The sequence below is a fragment of the Triturus cristatus genome, chromosome 9, assembly GCF_964204655.1.
Source record: "Triturus cristatus chromosome 9, aTriCri1.1, whole genome shotgun sequence".
Classification (NCBI taxonomy): domain Eukaryota; kingdom Metazoa; phylum Chordata; class Amphibia; order Caudata; family Salamandridae; genus Triturus; species Triturus cristatus.
The window spans coordinates 129,517,136-129,544,438 of record NC_140592.1 but is presented as its reverse complement, the minus strand read 5'-3'; positions in this window follow the sequence as shown (position 1 = coordinate 129,544,438).

Genomic DNA, 27,303 nt, shown 5'->3' with positions numbered 1-27,303 from the left:
CACATTTGCATCCTATGTTTCCCCCAATCCCTTTAAACCTAGCACAGTCAGTGGCTTTGCTCATTTTTTTTCTTGAGCATGATGTAAACTCCACAACCACTTTGCAACAAAGTAGATTCATTCAAACCGACTTTTGCTGTGCACCTGCTGAAAAAAATTCATACTTTAAACTTGGTCTCCATGACAACCAGCATGCATGTAGGCCTTTATACTTGTCCCTCATGTGTCCCCTATGTAATTTCGAGATTCACTCACAGGTACGGTGCGTTCCGGGGCCCTAGGGCACCTCAAATGCATAGCAACGGCCCGTACAGGCGTGTGTACGCTCCGTATCACTATGGGTACGCATACGCGAGCACACCCATAGTGATAGTGAGCGTACGCACGTGTGTACGGTCCGTATCACTATGGGTACGCATCCGCGAGCAAACCCATAGTGATACGGACCGTACACACGCGCGTACGCTCACTATCACTATGGGTGTGCTCGCGTATGCGTACCCATAGTGATAAGGACCGTACACACATGCGTACGCTCACTATCACTATGGGTGTGCTCGCGTATGCATACCTATAGTGATACGGACCGTACACACGCGCGTACGCTCACTATCACAATGGGTGTGCTCGCGTATGCGTACCCATAGTGATACGGACCGTACACACGCGCGTACGCTCACTATCACTATGGGTAGGCCTACGGCAGCACTCCCATAGTGATAGGGAACGTATACACGCCCTCAGAGCGAATGTACGGTGCCTTACACACATAACAGTGGTGACAGGCAGCACACAGAAAGGAATAGAGCTGACATACTTGTCCATGGATGGACATCAAGGCATTGTCTGGCCAGTACTACATGTGTGGGGCACAGGTGTGAAAGGCTATGAGCTGGCACATTACTCCTGAGTTGTGAAGGCAATAGATGTATGATGAGATGTGTACAGATGTTATGTGTGATGGTGCTATATGTGCCAGACATGCCCTTCACTCCTTTGACATGTGTGCATGTCGTACAGCACACTTGAGATGAGCGTCACTGGCATCGCACAGTCAACAACACACGCAAGTGTCCCCTGATGCCCACTACAGGGGTTACCACCCCAGACATGTGACTACCCACGGTGCACGATGTGACTATATCATGTATGTGTGGTGTGTTCACATTAGCTTGATGTTGGTGTTCCCTCAAAAGCATCTGCTGTTGCTGCAACCAACATGTGTCTGTGTGTAGATGGACATGGCACACTGTTACGCACACCAGGCCACATGTGGTATCGGATGTAAGGTGTGTATGAATGCATGGGACACAAAGTAGCGTAACAAGGACCTGTCTGCATCCTCTCAATGTATGTGTGGTCAGTCATGACATGTACACCTTCATGGCAAGGTGTGTGGGCTGTCCTAGTGTAATTTCATGTGACCTGTGGATCTAGTGTTCCGCTACCTGTCTCTGCAATCAACATCCTACTTCTGCTGATATGTTGATGTATGTCACTCCTGTATTGCGTCTGGCTGTTCACTTACACTGGGACACAGCTAGTCCCATGCCATGGGATGTGGAGGTTCACAATCTCCGTGTGTAGCTGGGTCTTGGTAGGATTGTCACCTGGCAGCCATACGTGTCCAGGGCATGTAGCACATACCTGACTCCCTATGTAGCATATGTGTATTGACAGATTAACATGTGCTCAGTACATATAAAGTGTTGATGTAGTGCACTCACTCTTCCTTGTCACTTCCAAATTACTGCAGAGCGCCGCCTCTTCCACCACCAATTCCGGACTTGGCTGACATGCGGGAGAATGACTGTACACGCTGCTACCGCTTCCCCCAACCGTTGATTGAGGAGTTGACGGCAAGGCTGGCACCACACCTGCAACCGCTGCACAGGTATCCTACGGCACTGACACCCAAGCTGAAGGTAATGGCAGCCCTACATTTTCTTGCCACGGGTACCTTTCAATATACCATAGCTCATGTTGGTGGCATGTCCCAGAGCATGTTCAGCCGTGTGCTGCATGATTTTTTAGAGGCCATGTTGCTTCACCTGGATGAGTTCATCCATTTCCCAACTTCTGAACAGTTGACTGTTGTCAAGCGTGGATTCTATGCCCTGGGAGGGATGCCCCATGTCATTGGGTCCATAGATGGGACACATGTGGCTTTGGTACCACCACAGGCACAGGAGGTAGCGTACAGGAATCGCAAGCACTACCACTCCATCAATGCCCTTGTGGTGTGTCTGTCCAACATGGTGATTTCACATGTCTGTGCTCGTTTTCCAGGATCAGCACACGATGCCTACATCATGAGGCGTAGCAGGGTGCCTGAAATGATGACGCAGCTGCGCAACGAACGAGCATGTGTTGTTGGTGGGTACACTCTTTCTGTCCTGTATTTTGCGTAGACTTCCAGCCCGACCGCTTCTCCTATCCTACTTATGTCCATGTGGTTTCCATGTAGGGGACGCTGGCTATCCCAACATGCCATGGCTGATCACACCTCTCCGCAACCCCAGCACGCCGGCCCAGCTCCGCTACAACACTGCCCATGGCCGGACAAGGCGAGTGATAGAGAGGACATTTGGCCTCCTGAAGAGCCGATTCAGGTGCCTACACAAGACCGGCGGCGCCCTCCCATATGCCCCGTTGAAGGTCTGCAAAATCTTCATGGTCTGCTGCATGCTGCACAACATGGCAGTTGAGAAAGCTGTGCCACTCATCCTGGATCAAGATGATCAGGACCATCCACCCGTGGAGGACGAAGGGCTTGGCAATGGGGCTAGTGATGTGGAGGATGTGGTTCCGCAAGAGGACATCCGGAGTCGGCTCATACGCGACTTCTTTGCTTAGTGGTGAGTACCAGTGTCTGAGTGTGCACGCATTGGTCCCCGTGTGGCATGTGTTGCGATGTGTGTGTCCATCTGCATGTATGCCACGTGAGTCAGAGGTGTGTGTGGATGAGTCACTCGAGTGATGGTGCCAGTGATGAGTGTATTTCCCCAGTCATAATTGTGACCTAGCATGTTGTCATCCTTACATGTGTCGAGTACATGCACATGCAAGTGGCTGTGCTTTTTGTGGCTGACTTCTTGTGTGTCTCTCATCCCCAGGTACTTGCGCATGGCGTCTGCTGGTTGCATTGTTGTGGCACTGCTATTCCTCATGGACACGTCATCGTGTGCTGACTCAGTGTTACACGCACGGACAAGTTTGGAAGTCTCCTTAGGGTAAGGGATGCATCAGGGGTGTATTGGGTGTGGCAGTTGTTTACGATGTGTGCACACTGCCCCTGTCAATGTTTGGTTCCCCTGCAGACATGTCGCATCACCATGGGACACATTACATGTAGCTGGATACACCTGAATAGATGGTCAGACTTGTTGACAGTCATCTGTAATGGGATAGTGGATTGTGATGATGGCATCAATGTGTGTAACACTGCCCTCGGACACATACGGTTTGCATTGGCTTGACATGGTGTGGGACTTCCACATCAGAGGATCAATGGTGTATGGCAGCCTCTCCGTGAGCAGCAGGGGGCGTTTAGCTGTTACCCGACACTTGTGTGCCTGTTCCATGGGTATCACGCATTTGTGGTGCAGAAGGGGGGTGCCAGTGTTGGACCCACATGTTAATCCACATGACCTGTGTATGTGTACTCCGAGTTGCCTCTGCATTCCGGAATACATGACTAATAAAGGTGTCCCTATGCCTCCAAGGTGCCTCTTCTCAGTCAATGCTGGTGTGTTGCCACGGTGCATACGGCATGTCTGGCATGGTTTTCAGTGATAGTGGCTATGTGCCTATGTGTAGAGTAGCAAGATGCAAGCTGTTTGTGTGGGATTAGACTCTGCATTGTGCATGATGTCCATGACTGTGTGGGTATTGTGACATGTGCCATGTCCATGCATCCAACGTTGGCCAGGCCACCATTCTCCGCATCCACCTGACTCAAGCTTGCAGGACATGGTTCTGCCACCTGTCTACACTTACCTGGGTGCCCCCCAGGACACTCCACATGATCCCTGACCTCTGCGCATGACTGTTGCTGTACTCAATATGTCTGTCGGCACGGTTGTGCAGCCACCCCCTCAGCTGGTTGGGCCCATCACGGGTGTGTATGGTGCTCCATGTCTGTCTTGCCTAATACATTGTGACCCATGTGTGTCCTGTGCCAGACTCAGGCCCCAGGGTATGGATGGTTGAAGTCATATGAGAACTCAGGCATGGTTAGACTTTACAAGACACATGTAAGGTAATAATGCAAAATGTAGGCATCATCTCTTTATCGTGTAAGTTTTTATTTGTGTTGGGGTACGTGTTGGGGGGTATGACAAGAGGGGCTTTCCAGGTGTGTGGAATCCAAAGTTCACTGGGGGAGTTGGTGTCCTTGCCATTGGAAATCATCAGAGTCCATGCCACAGTCTTTGTCAACATTGGTCAGACAGTGACCAGCAAGTCCATGTGGCAGAGAATGTCATTTGCTGATGTGCTGCTGTTGGTCCAGTGGGCCAGGTGCCAGGCCAGGTGTCCTGGGAAATGGTGCTGTTGCGCCGACCCTCACGGTCTTTTCCGTGGACGACCCGCCCTCCTGCGGGAACCCTCAGAAGCAGGCCGTGACGATGTTTGGGATGTTCCGTCGGATGTATCCTCCTCCTCCTGATCCCTCCCTGTGGGTGGTGATGTTCTTCGCCTGGTGGCACAGGGAGGGTTGCCCATGTTGTCGGCTATCCGACGGAGTGAACGGTTAATTCCCGTGAGCACCGTCACGAGCTCAGCCTGTCTGTCCTCCATCCGCCCTTGGTGTCGCAGTTGACAGGCATGTTGCTCCGCATGTTGCTGGGCCTGCTGGGTCTTGATCTCCTCGAGGGTCCCCTTCATCTCGTTGAGGGTGGACACAACCTGGCTCATGCCCGTGGTGTCCTGCCGGTATGTGTCCAGGATGTTTCTTACATGGGAATATACCGGTTCCGCAGCCAACTGGTCAGGCTCGTGCCTCCGCCGTCCTCCACTCCCACCACCCCTGCCCACTTGCACCTGGCCAGCCCTTGTCGGCACATCGGGTCTCCGGGACCCCTGAGGGGTGGCATTTGCGTTGTCGCCTGCCTCCTCCTGGGTGCCTGGTACACCGTGTTCCTCCTGGTCAGCCTGGATGCATTGTGGTGGTGGGGCAGGGATCCTGGGTGTCTCCTGGGATGTGGCAGGAGTGGGGTTGTGGTTGGCCCAGCTGTACCTGACGCAGGTGCTGCAGGTAGTTGGACACCAGAGGGGCCAGGTTGGTCGGAGTCGTCCACAGAGTGGTGAGAGTCGTCGCTGCCGGTGGGATCGTCATCCCGCAGAGCCGGGTCCTGTGAGTCTTCCCCCCCAGTGTTGGGGGGTGATCCACGACGTTGACCTGTGTGTGTGAGAGACAATGTTATTATTGTTCCATGCAACATCCATGTTTCATTAGTTTCAAAGTTGGCACATTTCCTCTGGGTATTTGGATATGTCTTGCATTCCACTCACAGTGCACTTGTGCATGAGTATGTCCCTTGGCCACAGCTTTTGAGACTTTACCTATGTGTGACACAGTCTTACTTGCTGCGTCAATTATGACTGCAGTCAGCAGTGGAGTGAGCAGATGTGGCGAGCCATACATTGGCTTCTTCCATGCTGCACTGTACGTGGGCACATGGAGTTGTTCCACACACTTATAAAATGCAGGTAGCTGGCGTTGTGCTCGTGCACAGGTTGAGACATGGCCCAGTGTTTTGCCATGGAGAAGAGAGGGGGATTCAGGCACTGGCCACCCTTGTCTACATGCACGCAGTCCACCTGCTGACGAGCAGACATTCCCACACCACCCAAGGCTGAATTGGTCTCCCTGTGTATCCCTTTCTCACTCCCTCTCTGTCCCCCTCTCCCTCCCTCCCTGTGTCAGCCTCCTCCCTCTGTCCATCTCCCTGTGTCTCCCTCCCTCTCTCTCCCCCTCTCCCTCCCTCTGTCTGTCACCCTCTGTCACCTCAGCCCAGCTTTCTAGGCACACACTTTTTGCAGATCTTTGAATGGCCCTTGGCTTGTTCATGTGAGTTTGTTTCTGATCTCCAGGCACCCATTGGGTGTAGTGTCTGTGTCTGCGCTGCTGCTGTGGTGGTGTGTGCTGCCACTCTTTCACAGTGTTGGCTGTTCATTGGCTGCTGTCATGTGCAAAAAGGTGCCTTCACCCCCATGTCTTCATGCAAGGCATCCGCCATTTGCAGGCAAGTCTTTCCTGTGTGGGGACACACACAGGCCGATTCACAGAACTAACTTAAGACAAAATCCTAAACTTACTACTTTTGGTATTCACAGAAGTTAGTATTTTGTCTTAAGTTTGTCTTAAGACAAACTTAAGACAGACTTAAGACAGACTTAAGACAGACTTAAGACAAAATTAAGACAGACTTAAGACAGACTTAAGACAGACTTAAGACAAACTTAAGACAAAATCCTAACTTAAGTCTGTCTTAAGTCTGTCTTAAGTCTGTCTTAAGTTTGTCTTAAGTTTGTCTTAAGTCTGTCTTAAGTTTGTCTTAAGTCTGTCTTAAGTCTGTCTTAAGTTTGTCTTAAGACAAACTTAAGACAAAATCCTAACTTCTGTGAATACCAAAAGTAGTAAGTTTAGGATTTTGTCTTAAGTTAGTTCTGTGAATCGGGCCCACTGTTTGTCTGGCTGTGACCTAGGCCATATGGGCAGAGGGAATTGTTGTCTGCTTCTGAGTTGCACTATGTGATTTTTGAGGCCCACACTCCCGCCATCCGGGTTACCGTGTCTTGTGTTGGTGTTTTCTGTGGCCTGTGACTTGGCATTGTCCAGCTGGGTGCATGGGTCATGGTGGCGCTAGTGGCATGTGCGTGTTTATGGAGTGTGGTTGAGTCATGCGATAGCTTGGGGTGGTTGTGTGCATGATTGTGAGTTTGGTTGTGGATGACGTTCCCCCCATGTGAGGTGAGTTGTTTGTGTACTCACCAGGCTCTCGGAGTCCTTCTACTCCGTTCACTGCCACCACCGGCAGTATGGCCGTCACCTTCTCCTCCCAGGGATGGTATTGTACGCGTCTGCCGGGCGGCCCTCCTCCAGTGATGTTGGCCTGGTTGTGGTCGTCGGTCATTTTGTGGCAGACCGTCCTCCGCAGATCGTACCACCTGGCTTGGCATTCATGCCTGGTCCTTCTGGTGGACGCAACAGCATTCACAGCATCGACAATCGTCTGCCACATGGCTGTTTTTTCGGAAATGCTGGTCTGTCTGACCAATGTTCCAAAGAGGTGTGGCTCGACTCTGAGGATTTCGTCGACAAGGACCTCCAACTCTTGGCTAGTGAACTTTGGATTCTTGTTAGTGGGCATGGTGAGGGGTGTGGGTGTGGATGGTTGTGGGGGGTGTGGTGTGGATGGTTGTGGGGGGTGTGGGTGTGGATGGTTGTGGGTGTGTGGGTGTGGTTGTGCAGGTGTGTGTGTGAATGTGATGAGGGGGTGTTTGTGAAGGTGGTTGTGTGAAGGTGTGCAGGTGTAAGGTGTAGTGGAGGTTGTAGTATGGTACAGTTGTTTCTCGGTGTGGTCTGGCAGCAGTGGGTCTGTTGCAAAGGATCATGGTTTGTGTGTGTTGGGCCTTTTTATTGGTCCATTGGTGGGTGTGGCTGTGTTTGAACTTTGGGTGGGTGTGTTATAAGGAGTGGTTGTGTTTTGGGCCTCTGTTTGGGAGTTTGGCAGTTGCAGGTCAGTGAATAGGTTGTATTTGTGCTTGTTGGACATGTTCTGTGGCTTTGTGCGATTCGAATGGAGTCTTCTTGTGTTGTTTTGCTTTGTCCTGGTTGTGTACGTGTGTTTTTAGCATCTGTACGGTGTGTACATCGGCCATTTTGTTGTACAGTGCTGTCCATGTCTCTGGCTTGGTACGACTCATACATGTGCGATGTTGGGTGAGGGTGCTGGTGTTGGGGCCTGGGGTACGGTCCGTACATACACTGTTGGGGTGGGGGTACGCTCCATACATACGGGGGTGAGGGTACGGTCCGTACATACACTGTTGGGGTGGGGGTACGCTCCATACATACGCGGGTGTGGGTACGGTCCATTCATACACGGGTGGGGGTACGGTCCGTACATACACTGTTGGGGTGGGGGTACGCTCCATACATACGTGGGTGTGGGTACAGTCCGTACATACACTGTTGGGGTGGGGGTACGCTCATACATACACGGGTGTGGGTACGGTCCTTTCATACACGGGTGGGGGTACGGTCCGTACATACACTGTTGGGGTGGGGGTACGCTCCATACATACGCGGGTGAGGGTACGGTCCGTACATACACTGTTGGGGTGGGGGTACGCTCCATACATACGCGGGTGAGGGTACGGTCCGTACATACACTGTTGGGGTGGGGGTACGCTCCATACATATGCGGGTGGGGGTACGGGCCGTACGTACGGGGGTGTACATAAACGGGTGGGGGTTCGACTCGTACGTACACGGGTGTACATACACGGGTGGGGGTTCGACTTGTACGTACACGGGTGTACATACACGGGTGGGGGTTCGACTCGTACGTACACGGGTGTGCATGCACAGGTGGGGGTTCGACTCGTACGTACACGGGTGTGCATACACGGGTGGGGGTTCGACTCGTACGTACACGGGTGTGCATGCACAGGTGGGGGTTCGACTCGTACGTACACGGGTGTACATACACGGGTGGGGGTTCGACTCGTATGTACACGGGTGTACATACACGGGTGGGGGTTCGACTCATACGTACACGGGTGTACATACACGGGTGGGGGTTCGACTCATACGTACACGGGTGTGCATGCACAGGTGGGGGTTCGACTCGTACGTACACGGGTGTGCATACACGGGTGGGGGTTCGACTCGTACGTACACGGGTGTGCATACACGGGAGGGGGTTCGACTCGTACGTACATGGGTGTACATACACGGGTGGGGGTTCGACTCGTACGTACATGGGTGTACATACACGGGTGGGGGTTCGACTCGTACGTACACGGGTGTGCATACACGGGTGGGGGTTCGACTCGTACGTACACAGGTGTGCATACACGGGTGGGGATTTGACTCGTACGTACACGGGTGTACATACACGGGTGGGGGTTCGACTCGTATGTACACGGGTGTACATACACGGGTGGGGGTTCGACTCGTACGTACACGGGTGTACATACACGGGTGGGGGTTCGACTCGTACGTACACGGGTGTACATACACGGTTGGGGGTTCGACTCATACGTACACGGGTGTACGTACACGGGTGGGGGTTCGACTCGTACGTACACGGGTGTACATACATGGGTGGGGGTTCGACTCGTACATACGAGGGCTGGGGGTGGTTGGGCGCGTACATACAGGGGCTGGGGGGGTGTTGGGCTCGTATGCGGGCACATGTCTCCATGGTTGCTATAGGAGTTCGGTGCGGGCCATGTTTTTTCCATCCGGTTGTAACATCAGACACACGGGATGGATCGTACTTGCGCGGTCGGACTTCACTTATCACATTTGTACGGTAAATCGTCCGGGGACATGTCGGACACATTTTCCGACCCGAGGACGTGTGGGGAATTATTCCCAATGCGATTCGTATGGACTTTTTCCCATGCAAATCGTAGTTGGCAGTTTGTACGGCACTTGTACGATTCGTACGGTAAAAAGACCGGATACGAGTCGTACGGGGAATTTTTTTCCAGGATCGTAATCGGCACCTATATGTGTGAGTCTCTCAGAGGCTCTCTGCATGGGTGTCTGTCTGTGATTGCATGCATTAATGTATGACTGAGTGTTGGAATATATATTTTTTTATTTCGGCGAGGTTTGCGACCCCACCGTAATGTAACATTAGGGGACGCACTGAGTGTTGCGACTCCTTGCGTGTGGAAAAAAACAATTTATGAAATGTTTTAACTCATAAGGTATGCTTCACGAACCCCTACAATACAATGCTGGAGTCAGGGTACACCTACCCTGATCCCTTCCATACTTTTTAGCATTCTCATATCTTTTCCAGGACTGGCTCCTGCTTCATAAAATGGCAGGCAATTTTTAAGAAAATGTATTTATGACACCAGGGTGCACAACTATATAGCAATGTTACATGGGGGCCATGCTGAGCACAGCGATGGAGTCGTGCCCCACCCACATGGAAAAAAAACTGATCTCACCATTCTAAAACTCAATAGGTATCTCTAAGACACCCGTACAATACACCAATTGGGTTAAGGTACTCCTATCCTGACCCTTTTTTCTTTTTTTTTCTTTAAACAATACCACAGGACAGGCTTGCTTCACGAAATGGTGGGAGCAACATTTTCCACAGCTTCTGTCCTGCCAATTAGAGCACGCGTCCTGTTACACGGCTTTGCATAGCACTGCGTCGGAGCCTCGAACCCTCCGCATCCCTATACAAACAACTGGAAATTTATTTATGTAACTCAACTACTGGATGGATTTACATCAAATTGCAAAAAGGCACTTCCCTAGAACAACATGTACCCTAATGCCAAATTTGGTGTATCTCCATTCAGCAGTTAGGGCTGTAGCCGTGTCTACAGTTCCTAAGGAAATTAACATGCGGAAAATGCATTTTGGGACCTCCCTTTTCTCGGTCCCAACTTGACATATCCCCCGAAAGTTTTAAAACAGCAACTGAATTCAGTGTCAAAATAGTTCTGAAAATTTTGCCAGGACTCGTCAAACAAGGCCAAAGATATTGGCAAAAAAAAAAAACTCTTCCTGTGGAAACTTACATCCTAAATCCTAACCATAACTACTTCCGGCAATATATATGGGTCGCCATTAGATAATTATAGGGTTCAGTGACTAAATATCGAGGGACAAAATATCGACTACACAAAATATCGACACCAAAATATAGAAGGACAGAATATCGACTCCCTATCTACAAACAGGTAAGTACTAAAATATCGATTCCAAAATATAGAATGTTAAAATATAGTTAGCCAAAATATCGAATTTTTTAAATGTATTAAAAATAATATAAAATTAATTAAATATTAAAAACAATTAAATAAAACATACATAATATAATATTAAAAAGCTTAAAATGTACATAATAAAAAAAAAGTTAAAAATAGTAGAGATTTTGTTGGATAGTGAGAGCGTAAAAATTACTATTCCCACTCCAGTAATTGCAACAGTAGGGAAAACGTTGGATAGTGTAGGGGTAAAAATTACTATTCCCACTCCAAAGAGTGCAACAGTAGGGAAAGCGTTGGATAGCGGGAAGGTAAAAATTACTATTCACACTCGAGTGAGTGCAACAGTAGGGAAAGCACTGGATAGTGTAGGGGTAAACATTACTATTCCCAGTCCAAAGAGTGCAACAGTAGGGAAAGCATTGAATAGCGGGAGAGTAAAAATTACTATTCCCACTCCAGAGAGTGCAACAGTAGGGAAATCGTTGGATAGCAGGAAGGGAAAAATTACTATTCCCACTCCAGTGACTCCAACAGTAGGGAAAGCATTGGATAGCGTAGGGGTAAAAGTTACTATTCCCACTCCAGTGAGTGCAACAGTAGGGAAAGCATTGGATAGCGGGAAGGTAAAAATTACTATTCTCACTCCAGTGAGTGCAACAGTAGGGAAAGTGAGGGATAGCGGGAGGGTAAAAATTACTATTCCCACTCCAGTGACTGCAACAGTAGGGAAAGAGTTGGATAGCGGGAGTATACAAAATACAATTCCCACTCCTCAGAGTGTAACAGCAGGGAAAACATTGGATAGCGTAGGGGTAAAAATTACTATTCCCACTCCAAAGAGTGCAACAGTAGGGAAAGCGTTGGATAGCGGGAGGGTAAAAATTACTATTCCCACTCCAGAGAGTGCAACAGTAGGGAAAGCGTTGGATAGTGTAGGGGGAAAAATTACTATTCCCACTCCAAATGGTGTAACAGTAGGGAAAGCGTTGGATAGCAGGAGGGTAAAAATTACTATTCCCACTACAGTGAATGCAACAGTAGTAAAAGCGTTGGATAGCGGAAGGGTAAAAATTATTATTCCCACTCCATTGAGTGCAACAGTAGGAAAAGCGTTGGATAGCGGGAGGGTAAAAGTTACTATTCCCACTCCAGAGAGTGCAACAGTAGGGAAAGCATTGGATAGCGGGAAGGTAAAAATTACTATTCTCACTTCAGTGAGTGCAACAGTAAGGAAAGTGTTGGATAGCGGGAGGGTAAACATTACTATTCCCACTCCAGTGACTGCAACAGTAGGGAAAGAGTTGGATAGCGGGAGAGTAAAAAATACTATTCCCACTCCTGAGAGTGCAACAGTAGGGAAAAAGTTGGATAGCGTAGGGGTAAAAATTACTATTCTCACTCCAAAGAGTGCAATAGTAGGAAAAGCATTGGATAGCGGGAGGGTAAAAATTACTATTCCCACTCCAGAGAGTGCAACAGTAGGGAAAGTGTTGGATAGCAGGAGGGTAAAAATTACTATTCCCACTCTAGTGACTGCAACAGTAGGGAAAGAGTTGGATAGAGGGAGGGTAAAAAAACTATTCCCACTCCTGAGAGTGCAACAGTAGGGAAAGTAATGCTTTAATTTTAAAATAAGATTACATTAATTATCAATACCAATAAAAAGTTAATTAAAATTAATTACAATTAATAAAAATGAATTACCATTGTTAAAAAAATAATTACCAATTAATAAAAATTAATTACAATTAATAATTAATGATCAATTAATTATCAATACACATAACAATTAATTTACTTCCCACCCAATTCCCCTATAAACCCACAACCCACTCACAATACTAAAAAATACAATTAACATTATTCTCAATTAATCAATTAATAAAAATCATTTAGCAATTAATAAAAATTAATTAGCAATTCATACAAATTAATTACCCAATAACACAAATTAATTACCAATTAATTATTAATTATAAATTATTTATCAATACACATAAATTAAATAATTAATATTTACTTTATTACAATTAAATTTCTTCCCACCCAATTCCCCTATAAACCCACAACACACTCCCAATAATAAAAAATACAATTAACATTATTATCAATTAATCAATTAATAAAAATCATTTAGCAATTAATAACAATTCATTAGCAATTCATACAAATTAATTACCCATTAACAAAAATTAATTACCAATTAATAATTAATTATCAATTAATTATCAATACACATAAATTAAATAACTAACATTTACTGTATTACAATTAAATTACTTCCCACCCAATTCCCCTATAAACACACAACCTGCTGCTAATAATCCAAATTAAAATTAACATAATTATCAATTAATCAATTATTATAAATCAATTATCAATTAATAAAAATTAATGACCAATGACCAATTAATAATTAATTGTCAATCAATTAATTATCAAAACATCTAAATATAATTAATATTTAATTTACCATAATTAAATTACTTCCCACCCTATTCCCCTATAAACCCACAACCCGCTACGGAATTAAATTACGCAAAAATTTAATTACATAACATTTATTAGTTTAAAAAAATTAAACATACATTACAAAAATAATACCTAATTTTAACACATATACTACCATACATCACACTAAAAAAATTCGATATTATGGGATTCTATGTTTTTAAAGTCGATATTATGGAATTCTATATTTTTACATTCTATATTATGGAAATCGATATTTTGTACCCCAATTTCGATATTCTGACCTATCTATATTTTGATTTTCGATATTCTGTCCATTCTATTTTTTGGAGTCGATATTCTGTCCATTCTATATTTTGGAATCGATATTTAGGTCATTCACCAATTATAGTGAGGACCAAAGTTTCCAAAGGAAAAGCGTTTTTGTTTTGCCAATAACTTTGGAGCCGCTTGACGAATCTTCACTAAACTTTCAGAAAACGTCCCCTTTTTGGTTCACCTGCTGTTTTGAAAGTTTTGGTGTGATCCGTCAAGCAGGGGCTGAGAAGAAAGGGGGTCCCAAAGCACGTTTTCCTCATGTTACTTATGTCCAAGTGGATTTTTCAATTTTTGAATACAACTACAGCCTGAACCGCTGAACGGAACTAAACCAAATTTGGCAGAACGCTAGATATTCATTCAGAAAGCGTGCTTTTTGTGATTCGATGTCAATCCGCTTACTGATTTTTGAGATATTATAGTTTAAAAAGTATATCTGGGAGAACAAAATACTTCTGAAACCCTACCGGAATTCAATTAGTTGTCAACACATCAACCTGTAATTGTTGGCAGCCTGCTTGGGACTTGGTTCAACCGATTCCCACAAAACATATTCTTTTAAAAGTAAGGGGGGGCAGGGTAAAAACAGAAACTTAAAAATTAAAATTCAGCAGGATCCGCAGATCGAGCTGAAAATTATTTAAAAACCTGAAGCCGGGGCTCCCGCACTTTATTCATTATCGGCTCCAGGGTGGGCAAGGTCCAGGGGGATTTTGTAATATATAGGCGTGCTGGCACACGGGCCCCCCTGGACTTATTATGCCACGTGGACCACCATCTCACCAAGGCTTCTTTAAAGATTAATTTGCAGGAGGCCCGTATGGTCTCCATGGTGCCCTGGGGACTCCCACTTCCCCGGGGCTTATTTCTTCTCAAATTAGGGGGGCCTCTTGGACCACCCCAGCCTGAGGGCACCACCTGCCCAGGGCTTTAATTTAAAAAAAATACAGGGGGCGTGCGTGGACCTCCCAAAGCCCCAGAGATTGCCACCTCCCTGGAGCTATTTAGATTGAGTGCAGGGGGCCACGTGCCTCCTGCAGCCCTGTGGACCACCACCTCACTGGGACAAATAGAAACAAAGGAGAGAGGCCACACAGCCCCCCTCCTGGATCCTAGATGGCCCTGGGGATCACCACCGCCCAGGGCCGGCTCATGCAATTTCCCGGGGTGCCCACCCTGGGACACTGTTGTTTGCTACAGAGCCCTAGTTGGCCCTGGGGACCACCACCCCCCAGTGCCGGCTCCTGCAATGTCCCACAGTGCCCATCCCAGGACATTGTGGTTTGCTATGGCTTGGCGGGAGCACCGCTCCCACCAAACCATATCAAACTCTGCTTCTGCTTCATACAAGGGGGAGCATGTACAATGCTCTCTCTTGCACATAGCGAAGCAGAATTGCTCTGGGACAGGTGGAGCTGCATGTTTAGCAGCTCCCTGTGTCCAAAAGCAATGCTGGTTCCCGCAGGAAGCTGGGAAGCTGCAGGGACTGCGAGGGCCTTGAGGCTACCACCATGGTCCCCAACAGATGAGTATGGGCACCCACAATAGATGACTGGCCCCAGTGGGATGGGGTCTCCGTGTTCGAAAGCAGCCCAGAGTGGGGACACACGAAAAAAGGCCTGGGACTGTCACTTCAATTTTTCATTAATTTTGTTGATTTTTGGCAGAGGTGGTCCTTTGTACTGCAGTATTAGTTTTATATGCTAAATAATTGATTCAGTTTTATTGTTGGTGTTGCTGTTGTAGGAGAAGGTGATAGTTTATTAGGTTAATATATTTGTTTTACATTTTACTTACTGTGTATTTGCAGTTCTGTTCTTAGATTTTCCAGTATGTGTCCGATTTTGTTTTGAGTGAAATTTTCTTTTCAGTTTGGGTGCATCTTGTATATTTGTGCATAGAAAACATGAAAAAGAAGTATATTATAATTATTTAGTTAAAATAAGATTTTTTTTGATTATCTCAATTATTTTAAATGTAACTTATTTAACTTACGTGGAGATAAGATGCTATTTTTTCTCAGGACTGGACTTTTTCTTTTTGTGTTTTGCAGGAATCATCATGTCTTCATTGAAAAAAGAAAAATGAAATAATAAAAGAGATAAAGAAAAATCAAATATCAATGTTGGAATTTTCTTTAAAGAATCTGAATGCACATATATCTGCCCGTCATTCTTATGGATATAAGTTGTTTATTGAGTGGTGCATCTGTGCTTTGTTTTGATTTGTTCTAAACTTCCCCCGGGAATTAGTACTGTGATGGTGGGTACGATTTAGAGTGCACACTAACCCCACAGATAATAGATGGGTCATTATTAAGAGGAATACTATAATAGGTTAGGTGCTTTACAGAGAAGGTTCCACCGTCAGGCCTTTGTTTTTAAGGATGTATGGACTAGGATTTTATAGGATTGAAAAAGAGTTCTTAAGAGCTGCCTTCCTCTCTGCTCTCAAGGCCTATACTGAGCAGGTAGAGGTGTATTCCCTGTTGGTGATGTCATTCAATGACTTTGTGCCATATTCACTACTCTTAGCAACACCTTAACAATTATTAATAATCATTATTATTCTGTATTTTTTTAATGGGAATCATACGAATCACTACCGGATTAGACGTGTTTCTACATAAAACATAATGATTTCCAATTTGGCATCGATCAGAATTACCAAATTAGGGCTCAGTATTACCCTGTTTGTATTGCTGCCCTTAAAATCTGCCATGCAACAAGGCTGTGTACAAGTGCATATCTCACCGAGAACCCTTGTGCCGGCGCTTCCTGAAGTTTCAGGATTCTTAAGAAATGAATCTCTTAAGGAAACAGCGCAGGCATCGGTTTAGCTGGACCACAACTTGCGATGGCAGCGGATGCTGCTCCTCACTTCATGAATCTTGGATGCCTGGGCACTTACGATGCGGACAGGCTAGGCGCAGAATCAATAAGAAATGTTGCACCTGCTTCAAAAGCATGCGAATAGAGGGTTTGAACACATATAAAATACTTCGTGTGTGAGCCTCAGCATACAATGCACTGCCTTTGGCGTGCCAGGTTTCTGCAACTATAAAGAGATGGATGGGAAAAGAACTGCAGTCATGAATATGTGTAGCATTAATGATAACAGGGTGCGCATTTTAAATAGAAGTGGTGACAGCAGCCGTGGAGCAGGCAGGACAGATATTATCTTTATAAGGTCAGTAGCTAAGCTTATGTAATTCAGTGAATACGAATAAACACTAGCACATCACCATTGTTTCAAGGCTAGCAGCTGGATAGTGGTGGCTGTAAATCCAAAGATACAAGCTGGAACAAAAAAATGACACTGTCCATACAGTTCATAATTGAACCTTTATGGTGCCACAGGGCATGCACACTGATCACTGCTTTTATGAGGATGTTGATAACAGTCAGTCAGAAAGCTTTATTTCGGCTGTTAGCCATAAAAGTTCAAACATCACAATCTTAAGACAATAAAAGTAGTTTAGAAACCAACATTAACACTATAGATTAAAAGAATAAGTATACACTTAAAGGATACAAAGGGTTTGTCACTAAAGTTAAAAAGATGATACATGCAAATACCTCATCATTGTATTAAGCGTCTTCTAGTCAGCCACATTGAGAATAAAAATGTGTCAATCACTGTGACAAATACAGGCGATGGATGATATTTCAACAGCCTATAAAGATCTCTATAATTTCTAACCCCCAGGTTTTTAGCAAGCTGAATGATCCATTTTCTGCGGGGATTTATATAAGCCATACAAAAAAATATAACATGGACCTCTGTTTCTTCATCAGCGCAACAGCCAGGGCAAGGCTGCCTGCTAGAACCTGCCCACTTATTCGTCCTAGAGTATAGAGGGAGTGATCCATGTCTAAACTGAATGTATAGTTTCTTAGCAAGTAACGGTTGGATCAAATCCAATACAGGCTCAAAGCTATATCCAATTTTCACCTCGAGGAATACCGAAGTCAGATTAATTCTGTTCTCTGTCCGTAGAATCTGCATCAATTTGTGATCCTCAAGAGCTTTAGCCAGGGACTTTTTTGGTAGGGCAGGACATAACTCTTCAGGTGTATGCCAGAGATCTTCTCTCCCAATTGCCCTTAGGGATTTTTTGACATAGGCAAGCCACGGGATGGCGCCTGCCTTTGAGAGCATCAAGATTGATTTCAGTTCCTCACTAAAGTTGTCAAGCTCAGGAGTGCTCCATAATCGACGCCAAAACATGACCGGGCGTGAAGCTACCAGGTCAGCTATTGGGTGTATACCCAAATCCATCCTAAGACCAGGTCAGCTATTGGGTGTATACCCAAATCCATCCTAAGACCAGGTCAGCTATTGGGTGTATACCCAAATCCATCCTAAGACCAGGTCAGCTATTGGGTGTATACCCAAATCCATCCTAAGTTGATAACAGTTTCACATATTTTGATGCATGGCAGGACGATGTCTAAACCACTTTCTCACACTATCTCAGATGTGGTATAAACACATACCATGGATACCCATGAACGTGGGTTATGATCAAGAGATCAGTCACAGGTGGAAGTTAGATGTTGAGGTTCGGTCTGAGCTAAACAGAAACATTGCAGTGCCAGGCTTGTCTGTGAGTAGATAATTGTGTCTTATTGACTTGTCTTTATGGAATCCAGACTTTAGTTTTGGGTGTGTAGACAGTGTCTTATTTGATGGGCAATGTACACAAGAGGATGTCTGGTATTTGTGTATGTGTTTGATAGCATTATTTACATCATCTGAACTTGATACCTGTTTATAATCGTGGTGCACAACGCAGTGTGCAGTTTGTGTTCCAGTAGGTCTCTGAGTTTAATGAGCAATTCTTGTGACACATAAATGTCCCCTCCCGAAGTGATTGTATTTTCTGCTTAAACCTGGTCTGAGTGGTTATTTTTGACTTGGCTCTAATACCGGGCAATGTGTATCGGCTGGTGGTAGGTGTCAAAATAGTTGCTGTGGGAATCTATGATACAGACACAAAAATTTAAAAGGCAGCATACTCATCTTTCTCTCTGAAGGCCTCGCTTCCTGTGGAAACCCTTAGACCTTGGTTGTAGAACCTCAGCAATAGAGAATTCTATGACCATTGTTAGAATATGCCTTGGGCGTGTGGAAATGTCCTCACTGAATTGTACTGTTAACCCTTTCACAACTGGGGTTTTTGCTTGCTGGCGTTTTCTTAAAGAAATATGCATTGGGTTTTTCAAAAACATGTACATTTTTGATCTCTTTGCACATGCGTACAAATTATATGTTTTTTGGTACATGTAGAACTTCATATTAGTGCAAACCCTGCATCAATATCTAATTTCAGCTTCAAGATATAATGAAAAATGTGGAGATATTTTCATTTTTTTTTACACAAGTACTCAATGTTTTGTTTATTTTATCAAATGGACAGATGTAAATAACAGAACGCTCATGAAGCAAATGTTGTCTGAATGTGTTAAGCCTTGAAACCGCAAACATGTGATTGTTTTCCAATGGAATGTGGTTTGCACAATAAATTATTAATATTAATATAGCCTTACAACCAGCCTTAGCTGGGCTATACCGGCCATAAAAAGGCCCGCTCCGGCATTAAAGGCCTGAGCCGAAGGCAAGGCCCTTAAACAAGGGAGCGAGCCTTTAAAGGATGGTATTGCCTAGCTATGGCAGGCTATAAGGCTATTAAAACATTCCACCACTAGAGTGCAGGATGTTCTAACAAATAAAACAAAGAACTCAAGGAGCCCGCAGGGATTTAAATCCTCTCGGGCTCCATGAGACCTTTGTTCACAGCAACAGCTGTGAACAACAAACATTGGAATGTTGGAGCTGGGCTTTTACCAGCCATTAAAAACTAAGAGTGTTGCAGGCAATTTGCACATACACAGAACTATGTGCAGTATTATGGGACCTCGGTGTATGGGGCTAAGCCTTCCTACCTCCTCAGTACCCACAAGCCAGGACCGACTAGCTATAGTTTTTTACTCGCTCTCCTACTCACAAATGGAGTATCCAATAATTAGACACCCCGGAACACAACACTCCCGAATCTCACAGGAATCGCGATAACAAGACACATCTTTTTGCTCACATTCTCGCACTTGTCCACAATAAGATCTGCCAGAAACATGAAAATAGTTGAAAATATTTATTTTAACTACTGTGCTCTAAAATGCAGTATACGAGCCACTATCTAGAGCAAAATGCAGAATATCAATACAGTTAGCACTGCAGCAAGGCCATATATCATAAAGGGAGATATCATTTTATAAAGACAATGGATAAAGGACTTTAAGGCCTAACCACCATCCTCTTGGTAAGCAGAAGTATTATTAAATAACAGAAGATCTCTGGGCGTTGTCAGCAGACCCCATACCTCAGGCCACAGATCATATTTCTACATCACAGGTGTGGGTTGCTCTTCTCCCTGGAAAGGTCCCTCTCCAAGTGTGTGTTACCTAAACATGCATCCTCATAATATCCAAGTACGAGTCTCCAGCAAAAACAGTTACATTGGTATGTTTTGTCTAAGTGCTAGGGCCAGACCAGAACAGAATAACAAGAGTCAGTGTTTATCAAACTTGCTCACTATGTTCAGACTAAACTCCAGGAACAGGCAGAGAACGTGCACAGCAGAGAGTTCTCATGTGAAAGGCATAAACAGAGTCGTGCAAAATAAAGACATGCAGTGTCATGCACAAAAGCAGCATCATCGCTACCGGGCTCAGTCTAACTTAAAGATGGCTACAGCTGCGAAAACTGTGTGCGATCAGTCCGCTCAGACCGTGCAGCTGTGAGGTGCTGCGTGGAGCGTCGGCTGTGACTGACCTGGAGCCCGGAGCCCGCAGGAGCCCAGACGGAGCCAGACGGAGCTGGGAACAACGAGCGAGGCGAGGCAAGAGTAAGGCAAGAGTGAGGTGAGCGCTTGGTGGCAAGACGGTGGCAGGGGAGTCGTCGACGTATTTTCACCGGAAAATCCGTCTTTCTGCCTGCCTTGCTAGGTCGCTCGCCTCTCAAAAAAAAACAGCCTGCCGGCTGGTAGCCCACCCTCTGCGTCCAGCCCCCTCCGGCATCACTGGCTTCAATTACAAATGCTCAATTGTGGTCCTGGTCCTGGTCGTCTAACCTTCCTGCCGCCTCCTGCCTGCTCAGCTTGTGACTCTCTGCAGCTCCCCCCGAAGTATCACTTAAGGGCATTGGCATCTTGCCTGCTTTCAGGAGAGGGCTCGATCAGCTAAGCCCGGCAAGGGTAGTGGTGCACCTGCGCCGCTGCGTCGACCTGCTAAAAACAGAGGAGAGCCTCCAGCGCCCAACCCCCCCGGCATCCAGAGGCAACGCACGCTCACTGGGGCCAGGAACTGGGAATTAGGAGGAGTCCAGGAGGAAAAGTTCTTGCCCCGGTCTTGCACTTGATCTTGGTCTGCCCTAGTCCGGGCCTGCCGTGGACTGTATGGAGGTCTTTTAAGAGCACCCTAAAAAACCTGGTGCTGGGAACACTGAGAGCACGGACCGCATTTGTACGCTCACCGCGACTCTTTACCGAGAGGTCTCACCCAGGACAAAACAGGGAGCTTTAGCTTTAGCAACAGGGAAGAAAGAAGGAAAAGATACAGACAAGGCACAGGGGGAAAGGAAATCGAGAAAGGCGCACTCCAGAAGGAGGATACACCAAGGGTGAAAGTGAAAGAAAGAAGGAACGGAAGGAGGGAGATCAAAGCTGTGTAATGAGATCCGGGAATATACGGAGTTATACGGCACCCGCCGATCGCCTGAGGAGAACAAGGAAAGGGAAGAGAAATCAAAAGGGCGACCTAATGTCGGTTGGCGACGAGGGAGATGTGACATTAGAGGGGAGGAGGAATGCAGCAGAGGGGGAATTCTCATTGATATCACCCTTGTTTACAAGCCCCATAAGCTCCCCAAACCCTAAGAGAAGTGGAGCCACAAGCACACTTTCCGCGACCAAATCCAGCCTCCAGCCTAAAATCTATACGAAATTCTCATTTATCAAAGATCCCGGATCCATTCTCTGCTATAAAAGCTCTAGCATGAGCGATTTACCAATTCCACTACAACCAAGCAAGGCAAGTATGGATGTTCTCCTGTTACAACCATCATGGGAGGGATCAAGCGATGACGCAACTCTCATAAGTAAAGAGCGGAACAGGGCGGCAAAAAGTAAAGTTGCTAGGAGTGAAGACTCGAGTAAGGGTCCTGGAAGGAGGGGCTCTGGGAACCAAAACATGCAGGCCATTGGTCTGGCACAGGAACAAGGATGCAGTCAGAGGAACCCATCCACGAGCCAGAACACCAAACCACAAGGGGGAGACCCCAAAAACCCACAGGAGAATAGAGCGTTGGACTATGAAGTGACAAAAACTCAAAACCTCAGTAAAACGACAAAAAACTCGAAGAAGTCTCTGAGTGGACATCATATAAATATAGACAAAGATTCCTCCGATGCTGAATTCTCCGATCTCCGTGGAACCGCAGAGTGTGGCCAAAAAGTAAACAGAGTACCAAAAAGACATGAAAGAACGGAGGGCAATACGACAACTCCACCTTGGCACCACTCCCAAAAGTGTGAAGGCATCATTAAAGGCAAGAACAAGGGTAATATGTTCAATGGTGAACACTTGTATTGCGAAGATCCACCTACGCAAAGAGAATCAGCCGCTTGTCAACACATACTAACGACAGAGGAGTTTTTGCTAGGGTCACCAGAACTAAAGAGACAGAAGAGTCCAGGAATAACTGGAAAACAAACAGAAAAAGTAGACTCGAAGTACCCAAACCCCTCACCCAATCAAGACGCCAATGGGTGGGGAGAGAAAACAACTAACATAGATGTCCACCGGCCTGAGGAAAAAGTAGTGCGTAGAAAACAAAAAGACACTAACTCAGTCCCTTCTAGTCCTCGTCCCTCAATCAGTACACCGGCAAAATTAACACCGAACAGTGGCCCAGAAACCTCATATCTCACCCCTGAGGAGTGGGAAGAGCTTGTAGTCTCATATTCGGTCCCTAAGTTGGAAGACCCGACAAGAGGGGTCAGTCTCCCCAATATGGGATCCCCCAGAAGGGAAACAATCAAAACAAAAGAAGACATTTGGACCTCACTCTTATACACAATGCAACTATCTGTAAACGCCATTCAATACCAATCAGACAAAATGGACCTTCAACTCTCTGTCCTCAATTCATTGTCAATATTCGTATCTAACATTGACGGCAAGTTAGCTGAACTAAACAACCTTGTCAAAAGGGCTAAAACCGAGACCCAATTTACACAACTCAACTGTTCCTGTGCAACAATAGTAGACAAACTGGCAACACTCCCAACGGCAATGGATCATCTTCTCTCAGATATTAGGCTGGTTGTAAAAAACAACTGTCCAGATACTTTGACAAATAAGGGAGCAGAAGCACATATCCCTCCTTTACTGGAACCCCAGCTCCTAACAAATGATAGCAAAAAACAGCCCCATGATTTCGATCCATGCATGGATGAGAAAAATAAATCTCCGAACGGAAGCCATCAAAATCAGGGAGCTCAAATACCCTCAACTCAAACACCTTTGCCGCCCGGAAAAAACCTACAAAAAGAATTTGCTATGGAGGACACTCCACCTGGGAAACATGGGAGGAAGCAGAAAAGAAAAGGTAGAAACCAAAAAACGAAAACAATTGCATTAGCGTGGGGAAAGGGTAACAACAGCACGAAAACCTTACCTCTCGCACCGCAAGCCACCCAGATTAAACTGGAAGAAGAATCGGAAGAGGAACATAACCCCCAAGAAAGGGGTATTATGGACGGAGGAAAAAAACACGAAGGAAAAGAACCTCCAGAAAGAGACCCCTTAAGAAAACCCCTCCTGACAGAGAAAGTAACAAAAACAAACTGCCGAGGGGGTACTCAAAGCACCCGATCCACAATAAAAACACCTAGCCCCACAGGATTAGCAACAACGAGAAAAAAGAGAAATACAGAAATGAGCGTTCCCACACAAGCTGGAGGAAAGGAAGAAACCGACGGCTCAGGTGATGAACCAAACCTCCAGCATAATAACCCACCTGAAGTAGATGGGGTAATAGGCACCTCCATGTTAGTCTTCTACCCGGAGTACAAATCAAGGGGCACAATCGACACCTTAAACAGGGGAAATATTCTCCGTTTACTTAAAGTCAGTTGAGTTCATAGAATCATTAGAAAAACCAGGGGTAGAAGCAACAAAAACAGTATTGGCAACGGCCAAATTTCCCGAAAGATTGCTAAAAGAAGAAGTAAAGTTCAACTCGTGGGGCATAAAACTCCGACAACTCCCTAAACCAAAATATCCGGACCCCCTGATCCTTGACAGCTTACAAAACAAAACTAACAAATATCCCTAGACGATTTCAGTACTTTGAGGAGCTCGGAGCAAAACCCCCGAGAACTCAATTTATCAAGATCAGCCGAAAAAAAAAACCAAACCCTTACTAACAGTAAAATTGGAACTGGCTTTCCAAATCCCTTAACGATAAAAACCAATGACACAATAACGCAATAGAGGGGAATGAACTCGACAACCTTAATCTGTGTTCCTGGAATATTAATGGCATAGGTGACAAATTCCTGGATGCAGAACTAATAACATACCTGCACAGATTCGATATCATTATACTACAAGAAACATGGACAGACGTACCCCCGACCATTCCGGGATATAATTTAAACTTCCTGCCCGCCACACAGAGCTCACCGTTCGGCCACAAGAAGGGAGGCCTTGCAATATATTGCTCGCTCAAGACCTTCTTTGCAGTAGTACCCTTGGCATACAATTTACCTCCCCCAAACACAATACTGACTTTGCTTCTGACAATCCGTGAACAAAAAAATGAAAACATACTCCTAACAAATCTCTATTTACACCCCAAGGAGAAAAATAAGGGAGCACAGCAACTGAAGGAAGAATTAACAAAATTACTGGAAACTGAAAATTACAACAACCTTATCGTTAGTGGGGATTTTAATTTAAACATGCTCAATAATCGAGCCGCAGCACCTACAGTATGTGAGGACACCTTTGCATGGGAACCATGTGAACAAGATAACACCTCTGGAGGCAGCAGCTCCAAAATAGCGGGAAGACTGTTGGAAAAATTATAAGAGCTGGGCTTACGCGCCCTCAGCGGCAGATTTCCAGGAGACCGCCCACAAGTGGCCACATTTCATAATTCAAAGGTCAGCTCCACAATCGTTTTCACATTCCTCTCTCGGAACATGTTTCAAATGGTGAGTGATTACCGAATCGGCATGATGGATTACAGCGACCAGCTCTCCCAGGAAATCACTATTGGGATTCCAGCGAAATTAAATCCCTTGGCCGTCAACACATTGGGCTCAGAATACACCCTCAACGACAGAAGGATAAAATGCAAAATCACAAATCCGCAAAAACTCCAAATGCAAGCAAAACAAGCATTTGAAGAGGCACAAATAGCATGCATAGATCCAATTGAGAGGTGGGTGCGGTTCACGAAAACTTCATGCGGAAGAGCCGGAACAGACAAAAATGCTCGGAAAAAATGCAAGATCAATACACCAAGAAATAAGAACGCTTATAACTTTGGTATCAACGTCCAGGTCAAAACCTTAAAGCGTAAGATTAATCACCTCCTACGTAAAGTGAGGATGGAACCCTCCGCACGCCACGAGTTAAAACAACAAAAAGAAATCCGCAGAAAATTAATCTGGCAACTAAGAAAAGAAGCAGACTAAACCTTTTGGGGAAAACTCCTCTATGATGCCAAAACAAATAATAATGTACAATTCTGGCAAAAGATCAATAACAGGATTGGCGAGCGAAACAACGGGATTGAATCCGGCCCCACAGAAGAAGCTTGGGCAAACTTTCTTGGCAAACACCTAAACGAAGACCAGGAAGGATGGAAAGGACCATACACCCCTAAAAAGGATACAGAAGAATGGGCACTACTACACAATGACGGCTCTGCACAAAACGAAGGAATTGTGATAAGCAACTTACAGATCCATAAAAGAATCTCCAAAGGGAGACGCGAAGGCGCACCAGGCCCCAACGGCATTCCCCCGATGGTTTTCAAACAAGACCCTGAATACTGGGCTAAGGTCCTTATACCAACATTTGATAAAATCCTGCAGACATCAACAATTCCAGAGTCTTGGAGGGGGGCAATAATCTCCCCAATCTTCAAAAAAGGTGATAGGAGCAACCCAGGAAGTTATCGCCTCATAGCCCTGCTCGACAACGAGGCAAAATACTATGCAGGCCTTTTACTCGAGGAACTAACAGCATGGGCGGGTGACACAAAAACAATTCCACTCAATCAAACTGGCTTTTGCACAAGTATGGGTACAACCACAAACATACTTTCTTTATCACTTCTGATTGACCATGCACTCATCACAAAACAATCACTATTTCTGTGCTTCATCGATTATTGTTCCGCTTTCGATCATGTAAACAGGAACATCCTCGGGCAAAAATTAAAGAAAATGAGAATCCCCTCACTGCTACTGAACCAACTAATCCTTATGCATAGTAACACCTGGGTACAGGTCAAATTAGATGAAGGAGACTTTCTGTCCAAAAAAATTCCTACAGCATTGGCGTGAAACAAGGATGTGTCCTAGCACCGACGTTATTTAATCTCTTCTTGGCCGAATTGTCAAATTTGCTGAACAAAAGCAACTCTCACGCACCAAAACTGGGAGGGACACAGATGTCAAACTTACTCTATGCGGATGATCTGGTGCTAATTAGCCAGACCCCGATAGGCCTACAGCGACTATTAAACATAACATCTCAGTATTCTATCACAAACAAACTCAAAATCAACTTTTTAAAAAACCCAAAGTTATGTGTATTACTAAACAAACAAGGAAGATAACAAACAACTGGTTCATGGACTCAAAAAAATTGGATAGTACCACTAAATACAGATACTTTGGGGTCATTGTAGACGCCAAGGGAAGTTTTATACCTCAACGCGAGGAAATAAAAAAGAGAGGCCTAATGACAGCAGTTTCCCTAAGAAACCTCAAAAATAAGATCGCTGGACCAACCATCTCTCCTCCACTAAAGGTGATACAGGCAAAACTGATACCATCTATCATCTACGGTAGTGAAGTAATGAGAGGAAGGGATGCAGAGGTCTTAGATGGAACAGTAACTAAAGCAATGTGTATGATTTTCGGCTTACCAAGGTATACATCACCAGCGCAAATTAGGCTTGAATTTGGTCTTACCAGGGAAGATCTGGCCCGCAAAGGAGCATATCTAAAAAGCTGGTACAAAATTTCCAAGGGAGAAGAAAACACACTAAACGCTCTTCTTTGGAAGGAATTGCATTATAGAAAAAATTGTCCGGCAAGGCTTTATTTGGAGGATGCATTAGAATCACTGGGGCTGCACCAACTATGGAACCTACGAGGACCAGTGCCGGGCCTCAAAAAAGCAGTAAATAACATCGTTAAAAAGGAATCACTTTTGCAGGAAAAGATTC